This window comes from Lissotriton vulgaris, chromosome 6, assembly GCF_964263255.1.
Source record: "Lissotriton vulgaris chromosome 6, aLisVul1.2, whole genome shotgun sequence".
Classification (NCBI taxonomy): Eukaryota; Metazoa; Chordata; class Amphibia; order Caudata; family Salamandridae; genus Lissotriton; species Lissotriton vulgaris.
Window position 1 is genome coordinate 1,345,210,139 of NC_141694.1, and position 15,544 is coordinate 1,345,225,682.

Sequence of the window (15,544 nt, forward strand, 5' to 3'; positions counted from 1 at the left end):
ATAAATCGTTAGAAAAAACATGAAACTAGTGAGAGGAACCGAGCTCGACGCCATGATGGCTGCAAGACAGCTCGGCTCCGCCGCCCACCCCGCCCAAAATAACGACAAACACTATGCAAATATTATAAATATATACAACACACCAGCAAAGTAACAGGATAAAACGTTTTATTAAATAACTATTTACATGGCAGCCTGCTGCAACATGAAAACAACACTTCTAATTGCTTCTTAGTAGTTTCAATTCTGAAATTGAACACCCAGTACATCCAGAGGTGATGTCCGACAAGTTGTGTGGGGGGATACCTTGCTAATGCCGCCACCCCCACCACCTTCTGTAGGAAGGACTCTGGATATGCTTGGTCCGTGAGAGGCTTCGATGTCCCTGCCTTGCACAAATGTCATAAGTTCTGGATGTTGAGTGCCATACTTCAGGGTCCGACAAGTTGTGTGGGGGGATGCCTTGCTAATGCCGCCACCCCCACCACCTTCTGTAGGAAGGACTCTGGATATGCTTGGTCCCTGAGAGGCTTCGATGTCCCTGCCTTGCACAAATGTCATAAGTTCTGGATGTTGAGTGCCATACTTCAGAGTCCGACAAGTTGTGTGGGGGGAGGCCTTGCTAATGCCGCCACCCCCACCACCTTCTGTAGGAAGGACTCTGGATATGCTTGGTCCCTGAGAGGCTTCGATGTCCCTGCCTTGCACAAATGTCATAAGTTCTGGATGTTGAGTGCCATACTTCAGGGTCCAAGAAACGCGGACTCAGAGGGGGTGCTTGGCTCCTGCCCCCTCCCCAAGTCTTGTTCCCCTGGTATGGCCTGAGATCGCCCCCGACATAGGCGGCCGGCTCCTGGGGTCAGGCGGAACTTCTTGCCTTTTGATGCCTCTTCCATTCTGGACCTTGTCCCACATTCCGTTTGACCTGAAGACACGTCCTGCGGTGCCCTGGTCCGACCATCACATATACCTGCGCCAGGAGACGGCGTGGGGTGCACTGGAAGGGAGAGGCGGCGCATACGAGCCTCTCCCACCTCACCAGGTGGAGGTTTCTTAGCTACACCCCAGCGCTTCACTCGGCCAGCTGAGTTGCGCCTGCTCCTGCGGCACAGTGCCTCGCTCGGCCAGCTGAATTACGCCTGTTCTTGCTATTACAGCGTCTCACCCGCCATCCGGCTGAATTGCACCCACTCTTCCGATACAGCGACAGGCGGCTGCCACGGAGCTCAGGAAATGGCGGTTGGCTCCACAGACTTGGGCCTGGCCTGCAAGGATGGCTCTGGGCAACCCTGGAACTCGGACGCTTGACTGCTAGGGCATGAGCCCCATTCCCAAAAGCGTCCCCTCAGCCTTGAAGATTCTACAAGAGTCACCGAGGCCCCCGACTCCTGCAGACTTCCGGTGGGGAGCGACTGCCATGATTGCTCGCGGAATGGCCACGACGTAGCCACGGGGTGCTCTCATGCTGACGCCAGCTTCAGTCTGAAACATCCAGAAACGCTGTAGACTACCAATTTGATCAGTTCCGGTGGAGCCCCAACGACGTATCGCGTTGTTGCGTAATCCGTCATATGACGCGCCGCGTTAGCGCACCCGGAAGTGCTCCGGTGCGCGAGGCGCGAAGCGCAGCTTCCCGGAAGCAATCCGGGGCGCGGTGCGGAGCGCGTAACGTAAGCATTTACATTTCAGTTGGTTCTCCCTCACAATATTTTCAATGTCACATAAAAGTCACCCATCACCCACTGCCATCTCTGGCTGTTTCCATGGTAACACCTCATTCTGCACCTGGCTGAAGGCACAGGTCAAAAGTTCATATCTCAACGTTCTACAGAAAAGTAACAACACTGTTTTCCCTCCAGAAACACCTGCCTATCCACAGCTCTGTTACATGTCATTTTTTTCACACCCAATAGTACTTTTAGTTTTACATAACATTAACATGCAACGTAGTCTTCAATCTTCACGTATTAGAATCAACCAATCATTTTTTGTTTTTCAACCACACCAAGCCTCATCCATTTTTTTATCCTGACTTTCAGCTTCTAACTACCATTCCACTTCCAGAACCCATCGGAGTACGAGTGCATCTGCCTTGAAAATGAAGGTTTGGCTTTTAGGACACAGCTATATTCACTGGACTGGAAAATGTGCAATAAGCAGACGAATTTCCAACCTTGATTTACCAAATGTGCAAATAACGTGGATTGGCCAAAGAGGATTGAGATGTCACCAATTAATCCCATTGGTGAAAACTTTTATGCATCTCCCAGAACCACACCTTATAATTGTGCACTGTGGTGGGAACGATCTAGGCACATTGACTGAGGTAGGTCTGGAAATGCTTCTAAAAGACACCTTTCAACAATTGATGACACTTTTTCCTCGTACTGCCTTGGTATATTCCAATATATGCTAAAGACAGAAATGGAATTGGTCCAATCAACATTGTGCACAAATTGAGAAAGCAAGGAGACATGTAAATAAATCTGTTTCTGCATTCCTCAGAGATTATAGCATGGGTTCTATTTACCACAACGACTTGCGTTACCACATGCAAGACATCTATAGGAGAGATGGTGTTCATTTCACGGATGAGGGAAACAGAATCTTCCTCTGCAACATCAGGCTCTGCATCGGTACTTACTTATAAATGCAGAAAAAACTCAATTAACACAAGGGCTCTTTTCAGAGCCACCTTATATCAAAGCACTCAAACTTCTGATTTATCTCCATTTTCACACTCTTGTAAATAGGTGTGCGCGACCGAGTGCGCGCACCACGCAACTTTAAAAAAAAAAATATATATATATATATTTTCGCCTTTAAGGGCCTTACTGCACACCCTGAGAAAACCTACGCAGCAAAACAATCTCTATCTTCTCCCCTTTCCATGTTCCAACGCTTTGAAATCAACAATATATTTACTCGCAATGACAAAATGGCGGTCAACACTTCCTGATTTCCTTCGAATCGAACGTTAACAGACGTCACGCAGCAAAATTCCGCTCGCGCGCGCAGCCGCTTGAGTGCACGCACCCGTCCGCGCGTATAGATATATAATTGACTTTAACTTTAATTTCCTCAGCAACTACTGAACGGATTTACACCATTCCAAAAAAAGCGTAATCTGCGAGCCGGACTGTACAGTTTTGCCAAATTTCTTATAAATCCATTCAGCCGTTCGACCTGTAGCCGAGTCTAAAGGTCCTATGGAAAATAACATGGAGAAAACATGTTTTGGGACCCCCCTTTTATCTCAGCCCCCACTTGACCAATCCCCCCCAAACATTTAGGGAAGGAGTGCAGCGGACCGAGCCATCTTCTTTGAGAAATTCGCTAAGATTCTTCAACCAGGGCCAAAGTTATTCCAAATAGAATGTTGAGGATTTCCTATGGAAACTAGGTCCTAACTATAACTACCTACTGGCGACCGCCAGTAGGTAATATATATATATATATATATATATATATATATATATATATATATATATATATATATATATATATATATATATATATATATATATATTCACTGAAGAAAACATAGGTTTTAGGGACGTTATAGTTAGAAATTAGCATTTAAAAAAAGTTAGTTGGGGGGCGTGAGTTATAGTTAGGTCCACTAACTATAACGGCCGAATTTCTATGGTTTTGTACGAGTGAAATCTTCATCTAACTATAACGTCCCTGAAACCTATGGTTTTTTCAGTGAATTTCAAAGGTTTTTTTAAGTAACATTTCTAACTATAACATCCCTGAAACCTATGGTTTTTTCTGTGAATTTCAAAAGTTTTTTAAATGTTAGTTTCTAACTATACCGTCTTTTAAACCTATGGTTTTTTCAGTGAATTTCTAAGCTTTTTTAAAATGCTAATATCTAACTATCACTACAAAGGTAAGACATGTGAAGAAAGAGGAAGAAAAGCGCAGAAAGAAGTAAGACAAATGCAGAAAGTGGCAACAGATGTCCAGAAAGACGAAGAAAAGTGCAGGAAGAAGAAGAGATGTGCAGAAAGAACCAACAGAGAAGCAGAAAGTCCTCCTGTGCCCCCAACTTTTTGCTGATGGGTACTGGTGGTAAATGAATCTGATTAACCAGGCCTAGAGCCAGTGCTATGCTAAAAGACACTTAGAATACAATGAACAAACTACATACACTAGAGAACACTAAGCGTTGGGGTACCCCTGTGATTAGGATGACCTCCTCTGTATTTGCCATGAGTTAATGCCTGGGTCATTGCATGAATACATGAGTAGTGACTGGATGATTAGAGTGCTACAAGGAGAGTGCATGGTGATTTTATAAGTGCTTGGGTTTGGTGCAGTTATTTGATAAGCACATAGGATTGGCTGGATGATTGGAGGACTGCATAGGTAGTACCAGGGAGATTACTTGACTGCATAGGTAGTCCTCAATGGATTGCAGCTGTGCATGTGTTAGTGACTGGGTCATTGCATGAGTGTATGGATAGTGACTGGATGATTAGAGTGCTGCAAGGACAGTGCATGGTGATTTTATAACTGCTTAGGTTTTGGTGGAATGATTGGATAAGTACATAGTGCTAGCTGGGATGATGGGAGGAGTGCATGGGTAGTGACAAAGGGATTTCCGGAGTGCATGGGTACTACCAGGATAATTTGAGGAGTGAACCAGTAGTGTATAGGTGGTTAGAGGTCTGCATGGGAAGTGCTTAGAGTATTGTAGCAGTGCATGTGTTAGTGCCTGGGCCATTCCACGAGTACATGGGTACTGACTGGATGATTAGAGTACTGCAAGGAGAGTGCACAGTGAATTTATAAGTGCTTGGGTTTTAGTGGAGTGGTTAGATAAGTACATGGTGCTGACTGGGTGATTGAAGGAGTGCATGGGTACTGACATGGTGACGGCTGGACTGCATGGGTAGTGCTCAGGGTATTTTAGCAGAGCATGAGTTTGTGCATGGGTCATTGCATGAGTGCATGGGTACTGAATGGATGATTAGAGTACTGCAAGGAGAGTGCATGGCGAATTTATAAGTGCTTGGTTTTTGGCGTAGTGATTGGATAAGTACACACATCACATCAGTCCCGCCCCCTCCCTTCACCACTGTGCAAACACACCCCCTGGCAGGTTTTAAGTTGGGGGATGAATTCCCCTTGATTCCTGAGGGTCCCTGGGGGCCAACTAACCCACCAGGTATCTCCAGAAAGCGCCACAGATCTGCGAAGCAGAGAGGTGTAAAAAGGGGCGTGGCCTGGCCAACCTCTCTGCAACACAGCCGTTTGGCTCTTACTGGAGGTACCTGGTGGGCTAGTTGGCCCCCAGGGACCCACAGTATTGAAGGGGAATTAATTACCCAATTTAAAACGCCCCACAGAGAGTATGCTGAGAGGGAGCGAGGCCTCTGGCACTATAGCTGAGTTTTTTGGGGTTTTTTTTAGAAGAGGGGCTGTGTGGCCCCCCTTATTTTTCCTTTTTTTGGGCCCTGGACCCCTTCCGTGGCCAATTCCGGCCCGGGGACCCCATTCCCCGGGCATGGCCACATTCTTTTTTGTGTTTTTTATGGAGGGGGCTGTGTGACCCCCTTCTGAAGCCTCTCTTGGCCCCTGGGACCCCATCCCCCGGGGCTGGCCTTTATTTAAAAAAAAATATTTTTGGGGAGTGGGCTGTATGGCCCCCCTCCTGGGCCACTTCTAGCCCCGGGGACCCCATCCCCCGGGGCAGGCACTATCCGGTGGGGACTGTGGGGGTAGCCCCAATCCCCATACAGAGTCAATAAAGATTGGATAACCAGACTTTCTTGGGAGGGGCGTCTGTAACCTGACAAAATAGGAGGCATTCCTTATTCACATACCACTGAATAATAAGAGGTACTAAATAATCAGTGATAGCGTTTTGTAGAGGAAATAACAATTTTTAGAATAGGGAGTTATAAACTCTTTACACCTCTCTCTCATAGATAGAAGCAACAGAAATAATTCCCTGATGAAACGCAAAATAACAACAACTGACCGTCAGAAGGAAACTGAGGCGAACATGATATAAGGTAAAATAACAGTTACCCAGGAAACTAAGCTTATGCCCTTCCACTTCGTTTCCCGGGGTAGTGGGTAACCGGGATGTCAGTAATTTTGATCACCCAGAATCTCTGCCCTTACAATCCCTGGGAATAGTAAATCTTTTCTGAAAGCCCATATATGAGAAATGATACATAGAGTTCTACAACAACAAGATAAGAGGTTTGAGATGGGTCCAATGTAATTTTGTGTATATCATTAAGAAATAGTAGTTCAAGAACTGGAAAGTTGTTGTATAAATGTATTAGGAATGATGACATTACAAGCACTGTAAATTACTGTACAGGCCGTGTAAGATTAGATTTTATATATTCTACCACATATTGTATCTATAAGAACTTGACTGGTACAATTGAGGTGGAACCATTGATATACATAATACTTATTTAAGTTTGTTTATCTGCAGGATCTTCATGAACTTGGCAACCATCCAGTGCCATTGTGTTAGGAGAGACATATCTATTTTGTCTTGAAAAAGATGGTCACATTTTTTAACTAACCATCGCCTGATATCACATAATCAAGGGACAGAGCTATTTCCGTAGACATCATAAGTAGAACGTGTCCTGGATTAGTCTCTTTTATTTTATTTCTCTGATATGTACTTTTATGACAAATAGTATTGTCTGTCTCTTGTTCTCTCCTTTGTCTTTCCCCTCTTTAGGATCAACTGTTTTCATGTCAAAAATGTTTTAATCATGAGATGTATATTGTTGTATATTTGAATGTAATGATAATGTATTGCTTTTAAAGAAACGTTTGTACAAAAACCTTTTTTAAACTGAAAATAAAAGAACATTTTTTAGAATTTATTGATTTGTTCAAGACATTCGCTTCTAATATATGGGCTAGAACATAGACAACCATTTTTTCCATCTGGTTGTGGTATTCAGACTCACCAAGGGATCCCCCTTTCTCTACTGTAGCCCCAATGCCCCCACGGTCCCACAGGCTCCGCTACGTCCTGTAGAAGCCAGCATTACTTTCCCACATGGGGAGCTGCTGGCATGCAGCTCCCCTTGTGGAAAAGCAATTCTGCTTTCCTTCATTGAAGCGAGAGCAGGTTTCCCTGCTCTCTCTTCAATGAAGCAAAGCAGTTTAACATAACTATAACAAGCGACCGCCAGTAGTAGACCACCGGTGTTTTTATTCCTCTCGATTTTGGAGTCACAACCCGATAACGGCTCTCAGCGTGCCCCCTGTGTAACGTCATGGTGGATTTACGGATCCTCCTAAAATAAATTATTTAATAGAATATAATTTAGAAGGTACTGTTGCATTTGTGAACTTTTTTATAGAGTTAGTGAGATTGAAGTTCATAATCACATTAAAATTCATTGAGTTGGTAGTAATTTAAAAAAGTTACACTTGAAAAGTGTATTATATTGAAGTAAATTGAATTCATGCTTTTATTTTGCCAATTCATTGCAAGTTCGCCAATCACCCCAAAAAGTAAAAAAGAAAGTGTATTTTTTAAAAAAAATCACAGTTGGGTTATAGGGAGGCTCTAAAAGAGTAGGGGACCGAGTTACGCAAAGTTCAGAGAAACGGTAAAACATCTCTGCGGAATTCTGCGAGCATGAGGAATTGCTTGTTTTGCCCATTCGCGATGCTATTTCCTATTCTGAGTTACGTACTGCGTGCTCCCGCCAGTTCGTGATGAGTGTTACCTGTTCGAGAACGCATATTACGTGTTAGCAATGCTTTTTGCGTGCTCGGGGAATATTGCGCAAACTTACCCATGCGGTCGCAACAGGCACGCATTCTTGTTTTTCACTCTATTGCTATAGTCCTGGACCTGCTGTTCTATACTTACTCTATCTTTGAAATTCTTTGTTTCGCCACCCTTTTTAAAAATCTTTTTTATGTATTATCTATCTCTCTATTTTCCTGATTCTATATTTTGAGCTTTATTGACTTTTTTGTGAGTTTTTCCAAGACTTTTTCTATAACTTGCTCTTTCATTTCTTTTACTTAATTTGCAAATTCCTTCCTCTTCTTTTCCACCCCTGAGTCCCAGACCATTGCAAAGGGAGAGAGCAAGAGCAACAAAGGAAAGGGCAAGACTGCTGTAACCACCTTCCCTCCAGAAGGTGGCGCCCACAAGGGGTGCAGGCTCGGGACATCTTTAGGGAGGCGTAGGTAGGCGCACTTGTTTTTTTTGTGCAGCGCCACCTCCTCTTAACCCTAGCAGCAGGTTGCAGGCCTGGGTCCGGGCACAGGCTCTGGGAGCGTCGCCAGCGGTGGGGAAAGGTGTGCCGGACAGTGTTTTGCTGCTCTGGTGTCCGGAGCACCGATACCTAGCTGACGCACTGGTGGTCCGATATCCTGGACCGGGAGCAGGACCTGCTGGACTTGCTAGGAGTGGAGGTCCAGGGGCTTGGTGAGTAGCTATTCAATATTACTACTTTGTGTTCTTCTGCTCTGTGTTATAAATTGCGAATATATATTTTTTTCCGAACAGCAAGAATGCTGCTGCTTACATTGAAGGTAAATTACGTTTAAAAATGTTCTGTGATTGTTATGACACAGGTGTTCGGCGCTAGTAATCTTACTTCTTTGCAAATTTTTGCTTGCTTGGCCTGATTATGTAAGAGTTTACTTTAGAGAACTTAAGTTAGGTAATACCAGAGAGACTCTAGTCCTTCCTTTGTCCTCCTGCCACTAAGAAGAGATGGTCGTGGATTGATAGGTTTAGTTACATATCAGTATTAGTTGGTAATTTTTTTGTGGTATGCGTGACGCATCTTCTGTAACATCATGTGCTGCTGAGTGCTGCTTACCCCAGTCCTTAGTAGAACCTTTTGTGGTTTGTCTAGTGAGTTGTAATAGGATTATCACTAGAAGAACATCAGCAGCATCCAACCAACAATTTGGTATATGCAAAAATGTATGCATGTGTCCTCTGTCTATGCATTCTTTAGGGCTAACACAAATGGAAATGCAGACTTTGTGAACAATTGGCCCGTCTAGGCTAGGTGGGCTAGGTCAGGTGGAACTTAGGCTTAGTATTCTGGAATCAGAATGGAACACTGGATTAGTGTGCATAAATAATAACTAGACGGTCCATGAATCCTTCAATACTACTAGTTGATCAGATTAGATTGGTAAATTTTATTGCAATTGTTGTTTCCAAAAATGTTTTTTGAGCGTTTTTTAAAATATTTTATTTGTTTCACACCAATCATTAATATTTGTCTCTTACTTTATTATATCTTCCATGATCAGCACCCAGGGCAAGAACACTGGGTCAGAGTCGGCAGGAGCAGGACAAGATGCCTCCCAGGGCCAGGACAGCTCCTCTACCGAGGGCTCTGCTGCTGGCCCACGTAAGTCCTTTAGTGGTTAATATTAATAATTATATTTCCCTAACTTTTACTGCACCTTATTTTTTCCGAACTAATATTTCGGTTTCCTAGTTCGATTTTTTAAAAAACTGGACTATCTCTTTCTAAATTCTCGTTATTCCTGCATCTAATTGCCTCTGCTATGACTCTCTGTACTACTACTATAAGTCTGTTTGCAGCTAAGCTTGCCCAGTTGGCCACTCTTTATTTAAAAGTGTTTAAATAAAACTCAGATTCACTGCTCTAGCCACTGAGTCCAATTCTTTGGGTTGTCCTCTTCTAGTCTTCTTAATCTTGAGGCTTTTTGACAATTCCCACCAACAAAGTGCCCAACCAGATATTTCACTATTTTTGATAGGATAGTAGTTACTACTACTGTTATAGGGATTCTGCACATAAAGAAATATCCACAGGCAAATAGGACATTGGTGATGGGAGGTTGAACCTTCCTCATACCTCAGTCAGAACCTACAATCGCCTGACCGACTAGCTATAGTGTCTTATTAGATCCCCGAACCCCGAAGATAACCATTGATTTAACAACCCAGAACATAACACACCCGACCTCTCAGAGTCGCAGAAGCAATGCACATCCTTTCGCTCACTCACTTGTGTAAGTCTTCACCAAATACCACAGAGTCTATATAAGTTCAAAAGGTTTATTTTCAACTAGCAAGCTCAGTATGCTGTTCTATAATGCAGCATAAGAGCCAGCACTAACAGCAAAATGTGTAAGATTAAAACAATGAACATTGTTACAACTACAAGTCAATAGAAGTAAAAAGATCTCTTAGTACATTCTGGGGGTCCCCAAACCTTACAACCTAGAAGTTCTGGTTACATCATAAGCTCTGCAAAGCTCTGGTTCATAGAAGGGAATCTTCCGCCTGTTATGAGAAAAATGGTGTGCGTTAGTATAATGCAAGCATTTCTCAGTCATGCCAAAAAGTTTAGCATGTTATGGCTGTCATGGTAACTGGAACCTCTATGCATATTGATGTTGCTAAGCCTAGTTAATCACCCAGCCTCTTCATTTCTTCCATATATCTGTACCTGAGGAAAGACATTCTTGAATTGAAAGCCCTAAGGTCATGTATCCTTTGCCATTATGTTGGTTTTCCATTGCACACTTTCATTATTGAATTATGTTTCCTATTTATTTTTGTGTACCAGGTATTGTAATGCTCTGCCAAATTGTTATCATCATGCTTTACATGTGGGGCACTTCAGCGTTATTAGCCCGATAAGATTGTGGAGTTGAACATCATCAAAACACGTGTGCACATGTAAACGGCAGAAAAATGGCAATTGAGCACTCATGCCACATACGTGAGCTCTAGGAAGACATTTAAACCGCTCACGCACATCACCCTCTCGCTAGGTCTCGTCTTCCTACATGCTTACCTGGCTTCTCCTCCGCAGCCGTCATTGGATCCCCCGCCTTCTCTTTTATTCTCGGCCGACTTCAGGGATGTCGCTTCGGCTTCAGGGACTGCTCCTTTTCCTTAAACATCCGGACCCTGAACAGGGGCTCTTCCGCTTCCAGAGCATCTGTGAATCCTTTCTGTACCCAAAAAGGAAAAAGAATAACAAACAAGTTAAGTAAAGAAAGAAAAGCTTCAATTTATGCGCATTCTGAACAAAGGAAACATCGGTAAGTTTTTAAATTTCTTTTTAGTTGAACAACAGTACATTTTCGAGCAATAAATACTTGGGAGTGCTTTTTATAACAACTCCAATTACGAATCCTGCGAACTTTAACCCCTTTTAAAGACCCTCTGCTACGAGACATCAGAACTGTATTTGTGACATTAATAAGAGGGACTTCTAGAGACTTAATGAAAGACTAAAGACTATTTATTTGTATTAATAACGTGGCAAGAGTAATTACCACACATCAAAGGTAAAAGAGGTACAACGGCAAGAGTTTGATTGACATAGTATTTTAAAGTTGCTGTGGTATGATCTTTTTTCTTCTTTACAGGACAAGAACAATAAAAAACACCAAGAGAGTATCCAATGATATTTCAAGTATTCAGCAATCAATGTAATGATTTTAGGTAATCATACTTATGCAAAAGTGATTTAATGAACATTTAGAATTTTTCCATAGTATGTCATTTATATTGTGTTATTTATTTCTAGTTAAACGTATGGTGTTGTCAGAACAGAAAACTGCAAATACTTGACTGATGATCAAAAGTAGCAGTGAACCTTTGGTCTGATTCTGCACCGGGCAAAACAGCGTGTTTCTCTTGTCTTTTGATTCCCATTCCCCTTTCCCTCCTCGGGGGTCATTTGAACTACAGAGCAATTTAACAACTCTGCCATTTGAGGGGCAACTGTGGAGAGTTAGGGTTCGAGTATCACAAAAGAAAAATCAAGGAGAAACAGGTTAGTGGCTATTCTGACAATGGCTAAGCAATACGGACTGACCAGTACTCCATAACAAAGTGACTTGTTTCTCAAACTTGTACGCAGCGCTCTGAGAGTAGCAGTATGAGTTCATGTGGGCTCGAAGGCATCTTACAGAACAAGCTGCAAGGTAACCTGCGCAAAAGATACAAAGCTAAAATGGTTGCACTGCTCAGGCTAACTTAGCAAAGAGTAGACTAGAATGACCCTAGGGACCATATAACACTACTCGTGTCTACTCTACTCTACTACCCAATTTGTACTAGTGATGTATGTTATATAAGTATGTATTAAGTGAAAAAGAAGAAATAGGGGGAGGTGTATATGGCATCTTAAAAATGGGTAATGTTTTTTCAAGGCGTGCTACCGACCACCAGTGTCAGGGCCAGCGGCGTTGGCGACGCTGCCATTTCGGAGGGAGCACAAGATGCGACACCTGCAGGAACTACAGGGGATGAGCCAGCAGCAGTGGCATGCAGGGTTATATTCCTTACTTATTAACATTACACTCGCTGCAAGGATATGCACTGTACTGTTGAGACTTAGTAAGTAAGAAACTGTAGTGAACAACGGTTGAAGAAGACACCCTTTACTTAGCATTAGCAATAGCATTAGCAAAAGCATCAGCAATAGCATTAGCAATAGCATTAGCGGTGGGAGTTGAGTAACCAATGACCTCTTTTTTCTGACATCAACTCAGCTGTGAAAGTTTTATGGAGCAAACTAAAAGTCAGATCAAATGACGTTGATAGATGTGTTGAACGAAAAGTTAAAGAAGGGCGGAAGGAGGAAGGATGGGCGAGATATAATTAATGGCAGAGAAGGATATGTGGGACACATGCATAAGTAGCTGATAGGAATCAGATGCATGGGTGGTTGAAGGATGGGTGGAAGGTGAAAGAAACGATGCCTGCCTGGGTGAGTGAAACTGTATGGGTGGATAGCAAGAATCCTCAGTGGTGTTTGGGTCAAACTCAAAGCCAAGGCAAGCAAGGAAGGATGCATGGGTGATGGTTTAAAAAAAAAGAATAAACGTTTGTTGTTGGTGAAATAAACTAAAGTTTGTTGAGAGATTAAGAAGAATGATAGACGTTTACTTTGAATGGATGGATGCCTGAATGGTATTCATCATAGATAGCATAGGTTGAGACCGTAACTGGATGAAGAGTCTTAGATTGAAGAGATTGTAAAAGAAACCGCGCCAGAGTAGCAAATCTGAGGAGAATATACATTTTATTTTCAGAATACAATACTCCCTTGACTCACAGTAGTTTCCAAGCACTGCATATATATATTGTGTATGTATGTAGTTATCAAGCGCCTTCCTCCAGCTCCAAGGCCCACTCCCTACCTATGTTAATTTATTTTCGACTGTGTTAGCCAGCCTGCCATGGGTGGCTTATCGGCTGGTTACACAATCAATCAAAACAAATTACCTCATGTCATTCCATATATAAGCAATGATCATTGGATCAGATATCATCTGCCTTTTTGTAGTAGTCAGGGCAGGGTGACAGTGAAATTGAGCAGTTGCCCTTGATGTAACAGAGAGTTTATGGACAGTGCCACCTGTAATAGAAAAATACGAGCTTCCCCACCTGCAGACAGTAGTATATAAAACTAACGTTAGTATACATCATGACTCAAGGATGTTTGTCTTGGGCGCAGGCTGACTGAGCTGGCATGCCGGCTACAATAAGGTTACATAATTTCGCTAAACAAGAGAGAAGAAGAAGACTGGTATACTGTGTACTTAAGTCCATAGTGCTAGTATAATGACTGAAACTCCCACAAATGTTAGAGGCAGAGGAAGTGGGAGGATAGATACATACCACAAATGCCATGTACTGTGCTTGCTAGTGCTACTGTGCCACTATGTGTTGAATTAATTTTGTGTTACTGTTTTGCTAAGAGTATTGGTTCCAACAGTCTTTTTATCTTACTTGATATAGCTTCTCCTTTCCAAGCAAAACCAACTAGGAAGGAGTTGGCAGCCATGGCCCGGCAACGGAAGCTGGAGGCCATCTGCAAAGAATACCGGCAGCTGGTGGTTCTTGTAGAGGAGGAGGAGGCGGCAGCAGCTGCAGCCTCATCCAATGTCCTGGCCCCACCAGTGGTACGGCACAACGTTCAGGCAGCCGCCCACCACTGCACTTCAACATCCAAAACTGCTGCCCCCCCCTGTGGATGCAACTGCTGCGCATATGCAGACCGCATGCTCCTCCGAAATGCGCGTCTAGAGGAGCAGGTAGAGGAGCTGAAGAAGACTTTCAAGGTCCTAGAGAGGTAAATCCGAAGAGCCAGACAATAACTTTAAGACCCTGTTGGATTGCCCCTTTTTTAATCCTTTTTTTGATGGGTGGGGATTGGGTGTTAGGGTTTAACATGGTCATTTTGGACATTGGTTACCGTTGAACTTTCTCATTTTGGACATTGTTTGGGGTTAGGGAGAGGGTGGGTCCAGTATTGTGGGATTTTTACAAACATTATTTTTGTTAGGGTATTAAATTATATTTATACTTAAACATAGCATATGTTGTTAATGTTTAGGGGAGGTTACTGTTTTACATCACATGATTTCCTTCAGTGCTGCTGCAGGGCTGCAGCCAGTGCTTGATTTAAATAAGCTCTTGATTGTGTAGCACACAAACAGATAGATGCAGTACCCCTCACTGAGTGACTTGTCCTTCTAGTACTATCAGTCTCTCCTCCTAGTCCATTATTATACCTCCCCCAAACTTCTTATCTTACCTGTGATTGATGTTTAAGTTAGGCACATCGATGGCTGCATGACGATGGTGGTTTGGTTTCCCAAGAGAATGGAGATGCCATGGTTGTGGTGATAGTTGTGGACGTGGCAGTAATATTTGCAGAAAAAGAAAATGAGACAGTCAGTCAACTGAGAGAGGCTCTGGGAGGAGTACTAGAACAAAGTAAATAAAACATTATGGTGGCGGGGATAGCCTAGTACAACAAGTTACAAACTGTAGTTGTGTTGAGTCACTCGACATAAGCGTAACCTTTAGTGCTGTAAAGGGGGATGTTGATGAATCCAATCAATGTAGGAAATTAAATATGATGGATTAGGTTCCTTTGGAAAAAAAACGGACTTGCAATTTAAATATACTGAGCATGGGTGGACATACAGAAGAAGATCCTAGCCCTGCCTTGAAATTGAATTAGTGTTGCTCTCACCACATTTGCCCCAGCAACCTTTTTTAATCCTTTTTTTGGTGGGTGGGGATTGGGTGTTAGGGTTTAATATGGACATTTTGGACATTGGTTACCGTTGGACTACATTATTTTTGTTAGGGTATTAAATTATATTTATACTTAAACATAGCATATGTTGTTAATGTTTAGGGGAGGTTACTGTTTTACATCACATGATTTCCTTCCGTGCTGCTGCAGGGCTGCAGCCAGTGCTTCATTTAAATAATCTCTTGATTGTGTAGCACACAAACAGATAGATGCGGTACCCCTCACTGAGTGACTTGTCCTTCTAGTACTATCAGTCTCTCCTCCTAGTCCATTATTATACCCCCCCAAACTTCTTATCTTAGCTGTGATTGATGTTTAAATTAGGCACATCGATGGCTGCATGACGATGGTGGTTTGGTTTCCCAAGAGAATGGAGATGCCATGGTTGTGGTGATAGTTGTAGACGTGGCAGTAGTATTTGCAAAAAAAGAAAATGAGACAGTCAGTCAACTGAGAGAGGCTCT